Consider the following 14,015-nt stretch of genomic DNA (forward strand, 5'->3'; position numbering starts at 1 on the left):
CTAGGTCGAGAATTCCATTGGTATATAAATCGCTAACTTCAATTCTTGCGATAATTTTATTTCCATGTTTAAATAAACATTTAGATTCTGTTATGCGCAAGGTCACTACTTTTCGTACTTCATCATTTGTAATGACTTCATGTACGTTGGGCTTGGATACATTTTTATGACTTTGCCTTGGCAGAAGTTCATAATTTTCTACTGTACAGTTTTTATTTTGTCTACTTTGTCGCCTGGTAGTGACTTTCAGGACTTTATGTTGCATATCTTTGAGTTCCTTTATATTAATACGCGAAAGTGCGTCTGCTACGAAATTATCTTTCCCCTTTAGGTATTCTACTGTGAAGTCGTATTCTTCAAGCTCTAGCCGCATGCGAGTTAATTTAGAACTGGGATTAGTCATAGAAAAAAGATATGTCAATGGTCTGTGATCCGTTTTAATAGTAAAATGTTTGCCATAAATATATGGTCTAAAATGGGTAATTGCCCAATGAATTGCCGCTAACTCTTGTTCTGTTGTGCTCTAATTGCTTTCCCCTTTTGTAAATGAACGAGATGCATAAGCTATTGGGAGCTGAATTCCATCACGGTTCTGAGTTAGAACTGCTCCGCAAGCTTGTTTACTTGCACCTGTTATAATGCAAAATTCTTTGCGAAAATCAGGATATTGTAATAATGTGGGGTGCATAAGCTTTTCTTTAAGGTATTGGAATGCGTTTTGGCATTCACTTGACCATTCAAAAGGAACATTCATTTTACATAATCTAGTTATGTGCCGTGAATAATCGGCGAAGTTTTTTATAAATCGACGATAATAATTGCAGAATGCTACAAATCGTCTCGCGCTGTCCGCATCATGAGGGACAGGATAATTTTTGATGACGTCAAACTTCTTGTCATCTGGCAATACTCCTTTGTCAGTACATTTGTGACCTAAAAATGTCACTTCATGCATGAAAAATGAACATTTTTCTGGATGCAACTTCAGGTTATATTTCCTACATACATTAAAAACATCAGTTAAGTTTTTAATCATGTGTTTTTCGGAACATCCTATCACCATTAAGTCATCCATATAAAGGAATGCCTGAGAGGGTTCTAAACCCGAGAATGCTATAGTCATCATTCTCTGAAATGAATTTGGTGCTATTTTAAGACCGAATGGTAATCGCGTGAAGCGATATGAGCCATTGCTCGTTGAAAAAGATGTTATATTTCTTGAATTTTCTTCAAGTTCAATTTGGTGGAAACCTGACATTAAGTCAAGGCATGAAAAGTATTTAGCTCTACCCAGTTGGTCTAGAATATCATCAATTCTGGGGAGCGGGAATTTATCAGAAAGTAGTTTTTTGTTGATTTGGCGATAGTCAATTACTAATCGCCATTTCTTTTCTTCCGAATTTGGTAATGATTTTGTCGGAACTAACAAGAGTGGGCTGTTATACTCGGATACAGACGGTTCTACGATTTTGTCGTTTATTAATTTCCCTACTTGTTTTTAACATGGCTATGCGGGCTTCTGTAGTTTTTAATATAAATGGGTTCATCATATTTAAGTCTTAATGTTTGTTTATAGAAATTATTTGTCGCTATTGGTTCGGTTTCCAGTCCGAACACATCACTATACTTGGTGCATAATTCTGTTAGTTGACTTTTGAATTGTTCTGGAAAATTTTTATTTAATTTTGAAAGTACTTGTTCGCTTCTATTTTCTGGAGTAGTGCTATGAATGTCGTAATCTTTTAAATTTTCATATTGGATTTTGTTTACTTTGACCAATTGGTCGAAATTAGTTGTGTTTAGAAGGCGAATGTATACATGTTTGGATGCTGCTATTGTATTTGCAACATAAATTCCATTATGTATTTCTTGATTAGGTACAAATATGTAATCATTTACTGTATTAATGTCTATTTTTCGAATTACTTGGGATCTGGCTGGCAAGAGAACTGTGTTGTTGCCAGCACTATATGTTATCGGAACATGAATTGGATAATTTAAATTTTGAGGTCTAATTATAAACCAGTCTTCACTTGGTTTGAAATCTAATTGACAATTGAATTTTTTAATAAAATCAATGCCTATTATTCCATCACACGGTATTGAAAAATCGGAATCTACTAAATGAAATTCGTGTGGAATAATATATTTTGTGGATTAAAGTTCTATTGAAGTTGTTCCTTGAGATTTTATTACACCTTGGCCTATGCCTTGGATGTTTATAATTTTTTCTTCTCGAATTTTGAAATTGTCTGAATTTATTTTTAAAAGTGAGATATCTGCACCAGTATCTATTAGGAATGTGAGTTTATTTTCAGTTGAATGATTATAAAAAGTGACAAATATATTAAGACTGTAATTGATGGAATGAACCTTTACATTTACTGGTTGTTTCCTAAAGGGTTCTGAGAGTTTTCCGGCGTATTTTGCGCCATTCTCACATGGTTACTATTATAACCTTGGTTGGAGTTACCTCGGCCTCTTCCTCTATTTTGGCCTCGTCTTCCTCCACGGTTATTGTAATTATTGTTATTGTTGTTACTGCCTCGGTTATAGTTGTTGTGGTTGTAATTTCTGCCACGATTATAACCTCGGCCTCCTCTATTATTATTGCTTGCACCTCGTCGATAATACAGGACAGTGTTACTTTGACCTGTTATCTCCGTGCAGCTATTGACAAATTTGGATACGGCATCATTCATATTTGTGAATGTGCCTGCCTGCATGATAAGTTTTACCTTATCAATCGAACAATTTTGGGTCATAGCTTTTACAGCTGTTGTAGTGCTGTATTTATTTGCAAGTGATTGGCTTAGACCTTCACTGATATAGGCGCCTTCAAGGGCCTTTGTCAGTTTTTCCACCTCTTGGGTGTATTGGTTAGCCGTTTTGTTTTTCTGTTGCAGATTAAGTAGCTTGGCAGATACAACTTCTACCGATTCTCCTTTTACTGCATTTGACAGTTGCGTAATGATTGCAGCAATTGTCTGCTCATTACTTATTAGATTTCTTGCATGGCCTTTTAGTTTTGTTTTTATAAGGCTTATGGCCGTTAGCTCATGTGTGCCTTTTAAGGTTTCTAATAGATTCAGAGAATCTAGAAAACTTTGTAGATTTTCCGGCTTACCGTCAAACTCTGGTATTAGAGATGTGGCTAGCTTGATAAATTCTACAACTGTTTGTGCCATGTTTACTAATTTTGTATCTTCTATTTGGTCGTTTGTCAGTAGTGACTTATCAAATGGTACTGGTGTATTTAACACCGATGGTAGATAAAGCTGGAGATCATACTTTTTATTTAAGTTTACCAGATTATCCCTTAGACGCTGTAAAACGTCTGAAGCTTGGACTCTGTGTAAACTTGTCAGTTTATTTTGACACTCGGTAACTATACTCCTGATTTCATTGTACTCATATACAAGGATCTCAGTATGTTTAATTATGGTGGGTCTTAAAACTGGTGTGCTTTTATTAAGGCACTTGTATGATTTATCGAAATTTTCCCTATGCCGCTTTATCTTTTCTACTATTTGGGACCAGTCCATGTAAGCTTCCGCTACTTAAATATTTTATTTAAGCAGTGGCTTAGACCTTGTCCAAGTCGTTGGCTCGACTCATGTAACGCTTCCTCAGTGATTTTTTATGAAGAAGATAAATCTTCAGAAGGATGTCTACTGAAGCTATTACAATGAGTATTATTAGCAGTATGTTCGTTAACTGCACATGGGGAGTGGTGTCTACGACTTCTACTACGTTAACTACATTGGCAGTGTTATCATCTGCCTTTGATTCTTTTCCCCCCATATTCCTATATAAATATTCTTGCTTTTTGGTTTGACTACTACCTATGCAGACGTACTAAGACAATTGTTGTCTGCCCTAGAATCGGATGCTCGTCAATAATTGTTTTTATTTTGACGTAGGGTAGTGTAGACAAGATTATTCCGCTCTCTATTTTAGAACATGAATAGAGTGGACTTGTCACTGTGCCGAATGTTTCTATATATTCGTATTCGAACTCATATACTGGTATGAATTCTCTATGCCTTTGCAAAATTTGTATGGCTCGCATACGAAAGTCTGTATAATCGTTATATACCTTGTTAATCTTGTCCTTAATCATGCTAATTCTTGATTAAATATTGAATTACCTAATGAGACAAACTGAACGAATTATAACTTTTTAATTTCCTCTTTTTGATATTAATATTCATATATTGTATGGGATCATACATAAAATTAAAAAGGAATTATCTTAAAAAAAAAATTTACAAATGCGTAATGTTAAATTTGTTTTCGTTAACTTTTACAAGACAAGTTGTTGTTTGTATCGCACATTTGAGGTTTTATTACTATATTTATTGAATTTGATGCTTTTATTGTTTTACAAGTCGGGTTTTGTTTTGCTTGTTTGTTTTCTGCTTAAAACGCATCTTTAAAAAATTTTTTTTTTTACAATCTGTATATTTCCTCCCTATTGTTTCGAATGGCTGTACGGGCCAAACGTCTTGCCGGTCGACTCAATTGTCGTCGGGCATTACAATTTTTGAGTTTTGTTTATTACTATTTAATTTAATATGTATGTTTAATTTCATATCATGTTTTTTTTTTATATTTAATTAAAAGTAATTAGGGATGTAGCTGCAACTGTTGTTCATCGTTGCTTCAGCTGGGCGTCGCCGGATGTGGCACGCTGATGCTCCCTCGTATGCGCAAGTGGCGGTGTGCCTCTCGCACTTATTCCGATGGCACAGCTTGTTGCGCTGGCGGTACCGGTGCTGGTCTTCGCACAGGTGTTTATTTGTTGGATGTAATGTAATGTTTGGAGGTGCTGGCTGTGCAGTGTCTGCACGTATATTCGCAGAAGGGGCTGTTGAGTGGGCCCTCACAATCTGGTGGGCATCTGCGTGGGCGTGCTGGTATCTGTCTTGGCGGTGGACGATGATTCTTTGTTAGTTGTTTTATATTAATATCTGAGGGACAGGGCTCGCTCTTTGATTTTAATAACGACTCGAGATGTTCGAGTTCGTCATTTAGTTTCACTGCAGTCTCCCATGGGAGGGGATTTTTGCATTTATAAAGGAGTCTTACGATTTCAGACTTTCTCCGTCTGATTCGCTCCTTAATGCCACTGCGTCTTGGCTTATTTTTTGCCTTAGAGCTCATGCCCTGTACTCACTCAGTATATATATATATATATATTTTTTTTTTCAGCTCCAGTCCAGCTCCAAGCAGGTTGTAGTTATTATTTGCTGTGTGTGTGTGTCTACTTTATGGTGGGCATGGCCACGGCCGCCTGAGTGTGGGTGACATCGGTTTCACGCCAGAGCTGGGTAACGGTCTTGGTCTGTGTGAAGAATTTGGCTGTTGCTGGTGCCGCTGCCGGTTTCCAATTTTATATTTTATATTTATTTGCACTATTACTTTTTAACATGTTCGTGAGTCCCGTCATGGTCACCATGTAGGAATGTTAACATATGTGGTTCGCTTGTTGGTCAGATTCAGAATGAATTTATTCACTTGTTATAATGTTCGCTTAGCCTATGGATATACATATATACTTATGCTGTTATTCGTTAACAGCTACAAAGAGAGGGAGAGTGAGTAGCTCGCATATGCCTGTATTAGTGAGCATATATATTGCTCACGGAATGCGCTCAGACGGAGCGTGGGATATGCAGCATAAGCATAAACGGTCAGCTAGTGAGGCTAGTGAACCGCGCTGCGTAATATGAGACCGAGCCAATAGATAATGTGGCTCTGGGTTCGTTTACTATATTATTGTTATTGTATGCAACAAAGTGCTGCATACTTTATATTTAAATACGGGGTATTCTGTAAGGGCATATACGCACTACAAAACTTAGCTTATGTGTATTTCGTGTATTGAACTTAGTATAGTTGTTGTTCTTAGAGAGAGTTAAATGGCTATGTTATTGCATGACAGAAGGTCAAATGGCTAAATTGTCCCATGGGAGATCCAGTGGGTGGGCTCTGCAGAGTCTTCTCCTTTAGTGTGTTTGGATGGTTGTGTAATCGATTGATAAATCGTCTGCTGCTTTTGGCAATCTCGTCTTTTACCCAGGGGAACTTGAGAACATCGTGGATGGTGGCGTTATCATGATATATATGTGCGTTTGTAGCGATGCGTAATGATTTGTTTTCGAATGTTTGAATGATCCGGATATTGGACCTGCAGACTGTACCCCAGAGCTGAATTCCATAGGTCCAGATTGGTCTGATGATCGCCTTGTAGGTCAGAATCTTGGAGGAGGTGGAAAGCCTTGATCTCCTGCCCATAAGCCAGAAGTAGGCTTTTAGTCGCTGCTCACACTGGTTTCGCTTTTATTAGTTGTGCTCTCCAGGTGAGTTTCCTGTCTAGCGTTATTCCCAGATATTTAGGATTGGGTTATTCTGGTATTGTGACTCCGTCTAGTTGAACTGGTGGACAGTTACCCGAGCGGAGTGCAAAGGTAGTCGGAGTTGACTTGTCGCCATTGACTGTAATGTCACACCGCTTTTCCCAGTCGATGACGAGGTTCAATTGCATCTGCATCAGTGAGCTAGCTTCGCCAGGTGATTCCGAGATGGTGAGAAAAGCCGTGCCGTCGGCGTACGTGGCAACGCGCACGTTTGGGTTCCCAGTGACGGGCAAGTCAGCTGTGTACACGTTATAGAGCAGCGGACCCAGAACACTTCCTTGAGGGACGCCAGCATGAATGTGTTTGGTGTTGGACACTGATTCCCCGCATTTAACTCGGAATGTTCGGTTCTCCAGATATGAAGCCAGAAACAAGAAGTAGGCGTGTGGGAGGTTACCCTTGAGCTTTTGCAGGAGCCCAGGATGCCAAACTCTGTCAAAGGCTTGTTTGACATCGAGGAATACGGCGTAGCAATATTTTTTCTCCTCAAACGCGTCGAGGATAGTTTGAACAACTCTGTGGCATTGTTCCGGGGTTCCGTGACAGCGCCTGAAGCCAAATTGGTGATCCGGGATCAGACCGGCCTTGTCCAATACTGACAAAACTCTACTCAAAAATACTCTTTCTAGTATCTTGGAGAGCGCTGGCAGTAAACTAATCGGGCGATAGGAGGCCAGATTAGCTTCAGGTTTACCAGGCTTAGGTATCATCACTACTTGCGCACTTTTCCATTGCGCTGGGAAGTAGCCGATTTCCATGCATCTGTTATATATTTTGGTGATGAACGAGATGCTTCTTTGCGGTGGAATCGTTTCCGTTCCTTCAGTGCAGTTTCGGCTGCTTCGTCTGGCGTGCATCTGCTGAAATGGGTGAAGACAGTTTCTATGTGTTCGGCAAAAGCATTGGCTCTGTCAGTTTCCTTTCTACACCAACTGCCATCAGTTTTTCTTACTGGGTTGATTCTTTTCTATGGCCTTTTAATGTGCTTGGTTACTTGCCACAGATTGTGTTGTGGGTCGTTAGGGGCAAGCTGCGTGAGAAAACTATCTAGGGCATCTTTTCTCAGAATCTTGAGTGTCTCTTTCAGTTCCTTGGTGATTCTATTTAGGACTGTCTTGTCCCTCGGGTTCCTGGACAGGAACCAGACCCGGCTCAGACGCCTTTTTTCAGCAAGCAGCTCGGCCACTTGTTGTGATCAGAGGTGAACGTCTCTATTTTCAACTCTGGGCCGGTTTGAGAGTCTTGGCGCCGCATGTGACGCCGCATTGTGGATATGAGTTGTTAGCTCTGTGACTGCCGCTTCGATGTCCTCCGGGCTATTCAGTGGGGGGCTGGGATTGGTGCAGTTGTCCAGCCAGGTTTGATATTTGCCAATATCAGTGGCATTATATATAAGCTTCTTGCGGGCAGACTTCCGCATGGCTGCAGCAAATATAGAGATGGCTATGGCGCTATGATCAGATAGGAGGTCCTCTACTTCTCTGACTTGGATTCTGCCAGTATCCAAACCACGAGTTATCGCGATGTCCAGGACGCCTGGCACCTTATATGGGTTGTAGGCCAGTATGTAGGTGTGAATGTACTGTGGCAGTCGAGGTTTCTTAAGCAGGTTTGCCTGAACAGCGCGTAGCCTTTAGGGTTGTTTGTTCTGGAGCCCCACCAGGTGTGCTTGGCGTTGAAGTCTCCGCCTATTAGAAACCTTGTGCCTAGGCTGTCCATTAGCGTCCCGAATTCTTCGTCCCTAGCATTGTTCTTGGGGGGGCAGTAGGCAGCGGCTATTGTGACGTCTCCCAGCGTGGTACTCACTCTTATTTTTGCGCACTGGATCCACTCCTCCAGAGTAGGGGGCAGGATCTCATAACTTATGTTGCTACGAATTAGAATGGCAGCTCCGCCGCGGGCTCTTTCGTTGGGGTGATTGGCTGAGATCAGGTCGTAGCCTCGCAGGCAGAAGTAAGATCTTTCAGAGAAATGGGTTTCAGATATGAGGAGAATTTCGGTATTTTTGGTCTTGCAGTAAAGCTCAACCTCAGGCCTGTTTTTGCACTGGCCGTTAGCATTCCAGATCGTGATCTCTAAACCGTCTTGCATAATGTGGAGTAAACAGTTTCCAGCATCTGTGTCATTTGACCTAGTATTTTATCCATCATTTTTTCAAACATGACCTCTAGCCTTGTCACTATCGCATTAAGTTGATTGTCCGGCTGTGAATACGGGCAGGGAGCTTGATTTGCCTCGTAGGTGCTCTTTGCAGCCTTAGCAAAACTAATGTTTGCATTCACTTTGCTGGAGTTTAGGGGCAGTCCATCTCTTTGAGCTGTCTGTCTGCTTGCCGTTAAGAGGCTCTTTGCCTTCTTATAGGCTGGGCATCCTTTATATGAGGCCACATGGGGACCCTGGCAGTGCAGGCAGAAGGCCGGGTCACTGCTCTTCTTTGAGCATTCCGACGTGGAGTCTCCGCCTCCACATTTCACACATCTATGTTCCAGGTGACAGTATCTTTGAGTGTGTCCGTATACGAAGAATATGTTTAGGGGTTTTTTTGTGCTTTTTTGTGTGAGGTTTTACAGGTCTCTTACTTCGTGCCCGTAGTTGCTTAAACCTTCCTTGATCTCGTCCAGCTCAGTAGAGTGGTGCAGTCCTTTGACCACTATTTTCATTGAGAAATGCCTTAAGTGCAGTGACACTAGCTTTATCTTGCGTCATTACTCTAATGTTGTTGTTTTTAGTGGCTTTATATGTAACTTCTACTGCTTTGCCAAGGGCGCCAGTTATGGCATTGGTAAGCGCTTTGATATTGGTCACGTCTGGAATAAAAATCGGTGGTGGCTTGATCGTCTTAGGTTCTTTAGCAGGCTCCTTATTTGGTTGGCCCTTAGCTAGTCCGATGACTTCAGTGGAGTCATCGCTGGCCGAAGATTCTTCGTCGTCTTCATCTGTAGAGAGTGAAGCAAATCTGTTACTTTTTAGATTTTCTCTAGCAGCTGTGCTGGTGCTTGGTCCGTCTGGTAGGTGTACGCGGGAAGGCTGTTTGCGCTGTTTGCGCGCGTGCTTCCTCCTTATTTCTCCAGGTTCGCTAGTGCAGCTCAAATTCTCAGAGTCAGGGTTGCTAGCTCTGGTGTTGGTCTTCTTCCTCTTGGTGCTGCTAGTTTTAATGAGCTGAATAGCACGTGGCTAGGCTTGCCAGTCCATCTTGTTGGTGAGGGGTACGGGGGAGCGGGAGCAAGCAAGCTGCCCGTCTGGCGAGCGTAAGCAGCGAGTGCTAGTCTGTGTTGTTGTTTGTTGTTGTATTCTTATTGTCGTATGTGTGTTGAAATAACGCGCACAAGCGTGTAAGCTTGTGCGTGTGTAAGTATTAGTGCGCCGTTATTTGCGCACGGCACGCAAGCTGACAGAGCGCAGTAACGATTGCAGCGACCAATCAGAGCGCAGCTGGCCTGATAATTTCGCCGCAAGTAACTGTTGTTTATGTTGCTTGTGTATTTGGAATGCTTCGCAGCGGTCCGCAGGCACGTCTTTACTCAACGAGTGTTCGATCGCGACTAAACCTATTCATGGTGAGCAGTGTGTGCTCATCACATTATGTGCTGAAAGTATATGATTTTAAAAGTATGTCATATACTCGTTTTTTGAGTTATATATCGTTATTTGTTAAGTTGTATAACATTTGGCTTACGGTATTAAGAAAAAGATAATTGTGAAATTTCAAGCCAAGATATGTTGTTCGTAATAATTTTATTGTTACTACATCGTGTAAACAAATGTGTTTCCTTTTATCGTAAAATTTAACAATTGCATCCAATGGAAATTCGATTCATACAGATGTATGGACGATTAGTACGCTGGAAAAACAAAGTTTCTAAAATTTGTTGTAATTTTTTTTAAATATTTGTCATAAATGAAACTTTAACATTTTACATACTATGTACGTGACTATGTATGTGACTTGTTTTACCTAATATATTTTTATCGCATAATTATGTATGTAAGTTATACATACATAATTTATACATATAAATAAATGATCAAGTTTGTCATCAAAATTAAAATGTTTATTCCATTTTGGTATTAAACAATGTGTGATAAAGTATATATTACGTAAGTGTACATATAATGATATTTTTGAACGAAGTATATATATTTCATATAGATATAATAGGTGGTGAATTTTAAAAGATGTGAAACGTAAATTAACGAACATGAAATGCTATGTAACAATGGCCATATTCGTTTATATTTAACATTAATATCTGTTGTATATTATTTATTCAAAAATATATTAAGTTGTAATGTAAGTACATATTGTATATATATATGTATGTATATTTTGTACATACAAATTATAAAAACATTATTCTGGTTGATCCTGCCAGTAGTTATATGCTTGTCTCAAAGATTTAGCCATGCATGTCTAAGTACACACGAATTAACAGTGAAACCGCAAAAGGCTCATTATATCAGTTTGGTTCCTTAGATCGTTAACAGTTACTTGGATAACTGTGGCAATTCTAGAGCTAATACATGCAATTAAAACACGGACCTTTTGGAACGTGTGCTTTTATTAGGCTAAAACCAAGCGATCGCAAGATCGGTATATTGGTTGAACTCTAGATAACATGCAGATCGTATGGTCTTGTACCTACGACAGATCTTTCAAATGTCTGCCCTATCAACTTTTGATGGTAGTATCTAAGGCTACCATGGTTGCAATGGGTAACGGGAAATCAGGGTTCGAAACCGGAGAGGGAGCCTGAGAAACGGCTACCACATCTAAGGAAGGCAGCAGGCACGTAAATTACCCACTCCCAGCTCGGGGAGGTAGTGACGAAAAATAACAATACAGGACTCATATCCGAGGCCCTGTAATTGGAATGACTACACTTTAAATCCTTTAACAAGGACCTATTGGAGGGCAAGTCTGGTGCCAGAAGCCGCGGTAATTCCAGCTAAAATAGCGTATATTAAAGTTGTTGCGGTCAAAACGTTCGTAGTTGAACTTGTGCTTCATACGGGTAGTACAACTTACAATTGTAGTTAGTACTATACCTTTATGTATGTACGCGTATTACCGGTGGAGTTCTTATATTTAATTAAATACTTGTATTTGTTATATATTCCTCCTATTTAAAAACCTGCATTAGTGCTCTTCATCGAGTGTTATTGTGGGCCGGTACAATTACTTTGAACAAATTAGAGTGCTTAAAGCAGGCTTCAAATGCCTAAATATTCTGTGCATGGGATAATGAAATAAGACCTCTGTTCTGCTTTCAATGGTTTTCTGATCAAGAGGTAATGATTAATAGAAGCAGTTTGGGGGCATTAGTATTACGACCCCGAGAGGTGAAATTCTTGGACCGTCGTAAGGCTAACTTAAGCGAAAGCATTTGCCAAAGATGTTTTCATTAATCAAGAACGAAAGTTAGAGGTTCGAAGGCGATCAGATACCGCCCCAGTTCTAACCATAAACGTTGCCAGCTAGCAATTGGGTGTAGCTACTTTTATGGCTCTCTCAGTCGCTTCCCGGGAAACCAAAGCTTTTAGGCTCCGGGGGAAGTATGGTTGCAAAACTGAAACTTAAAGGAATTGACGGAAGGGCACCACCAGGAGTGGAGCCTGCGGCTTAATTTGACTCAACACGGGAAAACTTACCAGGTCCGAACATAAGTGTGTAAGACAGATTGATAGCTCTTTCTCGAATCTATGGGTGGTTGTGCATGGCCGTTCTTAGTTCGTGGAGTGATTTGTCTGGTTAATTCCGATAACGAACGAGACTTAAATATATTAAATAGATATCTTCAGGATTATGGTGTTGAAGCTTATATAGCCTTCATTCATAGTGGCAGTAAAATGTTTATTGTGCTTGAATGTGTTTATATAAGTGGAGCCGTACCTGTTGGTTTGTCCCACTATAAGGACACTAGCTTCTTAAATGGACAAATTGGTCTGTGATGCCCTTAGATGTCCTGGGCTGCACGCGCGCTACAATTAAAGTATCAACGTGTATTTCCTAGACCGAGAGGTCCGGGTAAACCGCTGAACCACTTTCATGCTTGGGATTGTGAACTGAAACAGTTCACATGAACTTGGAATTCCCAGTAAGTGTGAGTCATTAACTCGCATTGATTACGTCCCTGCCCTTTGTACCCACCGCCCGTCGCTACTACCGATTGAATTATTTAGTGAGGTCTCCGGACGTGATCACTGTGACGCCTTGTGTGTTGCGGTTGTTTCGCAAAAGTTGACCGAACTTGATTATTTAGAGGAAGTAAAAGGCGTAACATAGTTTCCGTAGGTGAACCTGCGGAAGGATCATTATTGTATAATGTTCATTTCCGTTAATAAAAACAATTTTATATATAGAAATATATAAAATTTTTCTGAATAGAAATAAATATTCATTTAAACACATTTACACATACTTATGCCCAATTAGTATATATTTATTTATAATATCTATCATTTTCAATTTGGGATTTGTCTGTGTTTATGCGTTTTTATGATGAAAAAACTTGCGTGTATATGTACCATAATATACATGCGTTGCACAGATGTATTGTTCATTGTTATATGCGCATACGTTATATAAACGCAACAACCCAAATTTTAAAATTAATGTACCTGCTTTCAGGTTAATGCTTTGCATATTTCTATAAAAATATTTAATTCATGTATCTATATAAATATCTTATTCATGCTATATTTTTAAAGAATATGTAAAACTAAGACAGTTCGCAACACAGTTTAGGTATAAAAAATTTTATTGAAGGAATTGATATATGACAGTAAAATGGTGTATTTTTAATTTCTTTCAAAAAAAATATTTGTGACGTAATGAAAAAAAACAAAATAAAATTATCACTCTAAGCGGTGGATCACTCGGCTCATGGATCGATGAAGAACGCAGCAAACTGTGCGTCATCGTGTGAACTGCAGGACACATGAACATCGACATTTTGAACGCATATCGCAGTCCATGCTGTTATGTACTTTAATTAATTTTATAGTGCTGCTTGGACTACATATGGTTGAGGGTTGTAAGACTTTGCTAATTAAGTTGTTTAAAATTTTTCGAAGTTTTAAGCATATGGTATATAATTGGATAGATTATGTGTGTTCCTGATATGCATAATATATTCATAATATTAATATATATATGGATGTACTACTCATTGTATATTTTGTATGAGAAAACTGAAGAATTATATTTTCTTTTTTCAAATCAAATAATACTGAGGAATGTCTAGCATAATAGAAAAATACATTTTTCCTTCATCTAGAATTGTCTCTTATTAATGATGTGTGATAAAAGAATTCTTGTAAAATTTATGGAACTTCAGAACAAAAGTATTACCCATTATATTGAACAATAAATAATGTTCAATTAACATTGTTTCATACAACCTCAACTCATATGGGACTACCCCCTGAATTTAAGCATATTAATTAGGGGAGGAAAAGAAACTAACAAGGATTTTCTTAGTAGCGGCGAGCGAAAAGAAATCAGTTCAGCACTAAGTCACTTTGTCTATATGGCAAATGTGAGATGCAGTGTACGGAACATCAATATTCTAGTTGAGAAGTTAACGATTTAAG

The 14,015-nt window shown here is 39.3% G+C and overlaps 1 non-coding gene across 1 annotated transcript; it reads left to right on the forward strand.

Annotated features, from left to right (window-relative positions):
* Positions 1-13,278: 13,278 nt before the first annotated feature.
* On the forward strand, positions 13,279-13,457 carry LOC115768936. The gene has a single exon (XR_004018635.1). It is a non-coding gene; the product is annotated as a 5.8S ribosomal RNA (ribosomal RNA).
* The last annotated feature ends 558 nt before the right edge of the window (positions 13,458-14,015 follow it).

This window comes from Drosophila novamexicana, unplaced genomic scaffold (assembly GCF_003285875.2).
Source record: "Drosophila novamexicana strain 15010-1031.04,08,12 unplaced genomic scaffold, DnovRS2.1 tig00002103-arrow-arrow-pilon, whole genome shotgun sequence".
Lineage (NCBI taxonomy): Eukaryota > Metazoa > Arthropoda > Insecta > Diptera > Drosophilidae > Drosophila > Drosophila novamexicana.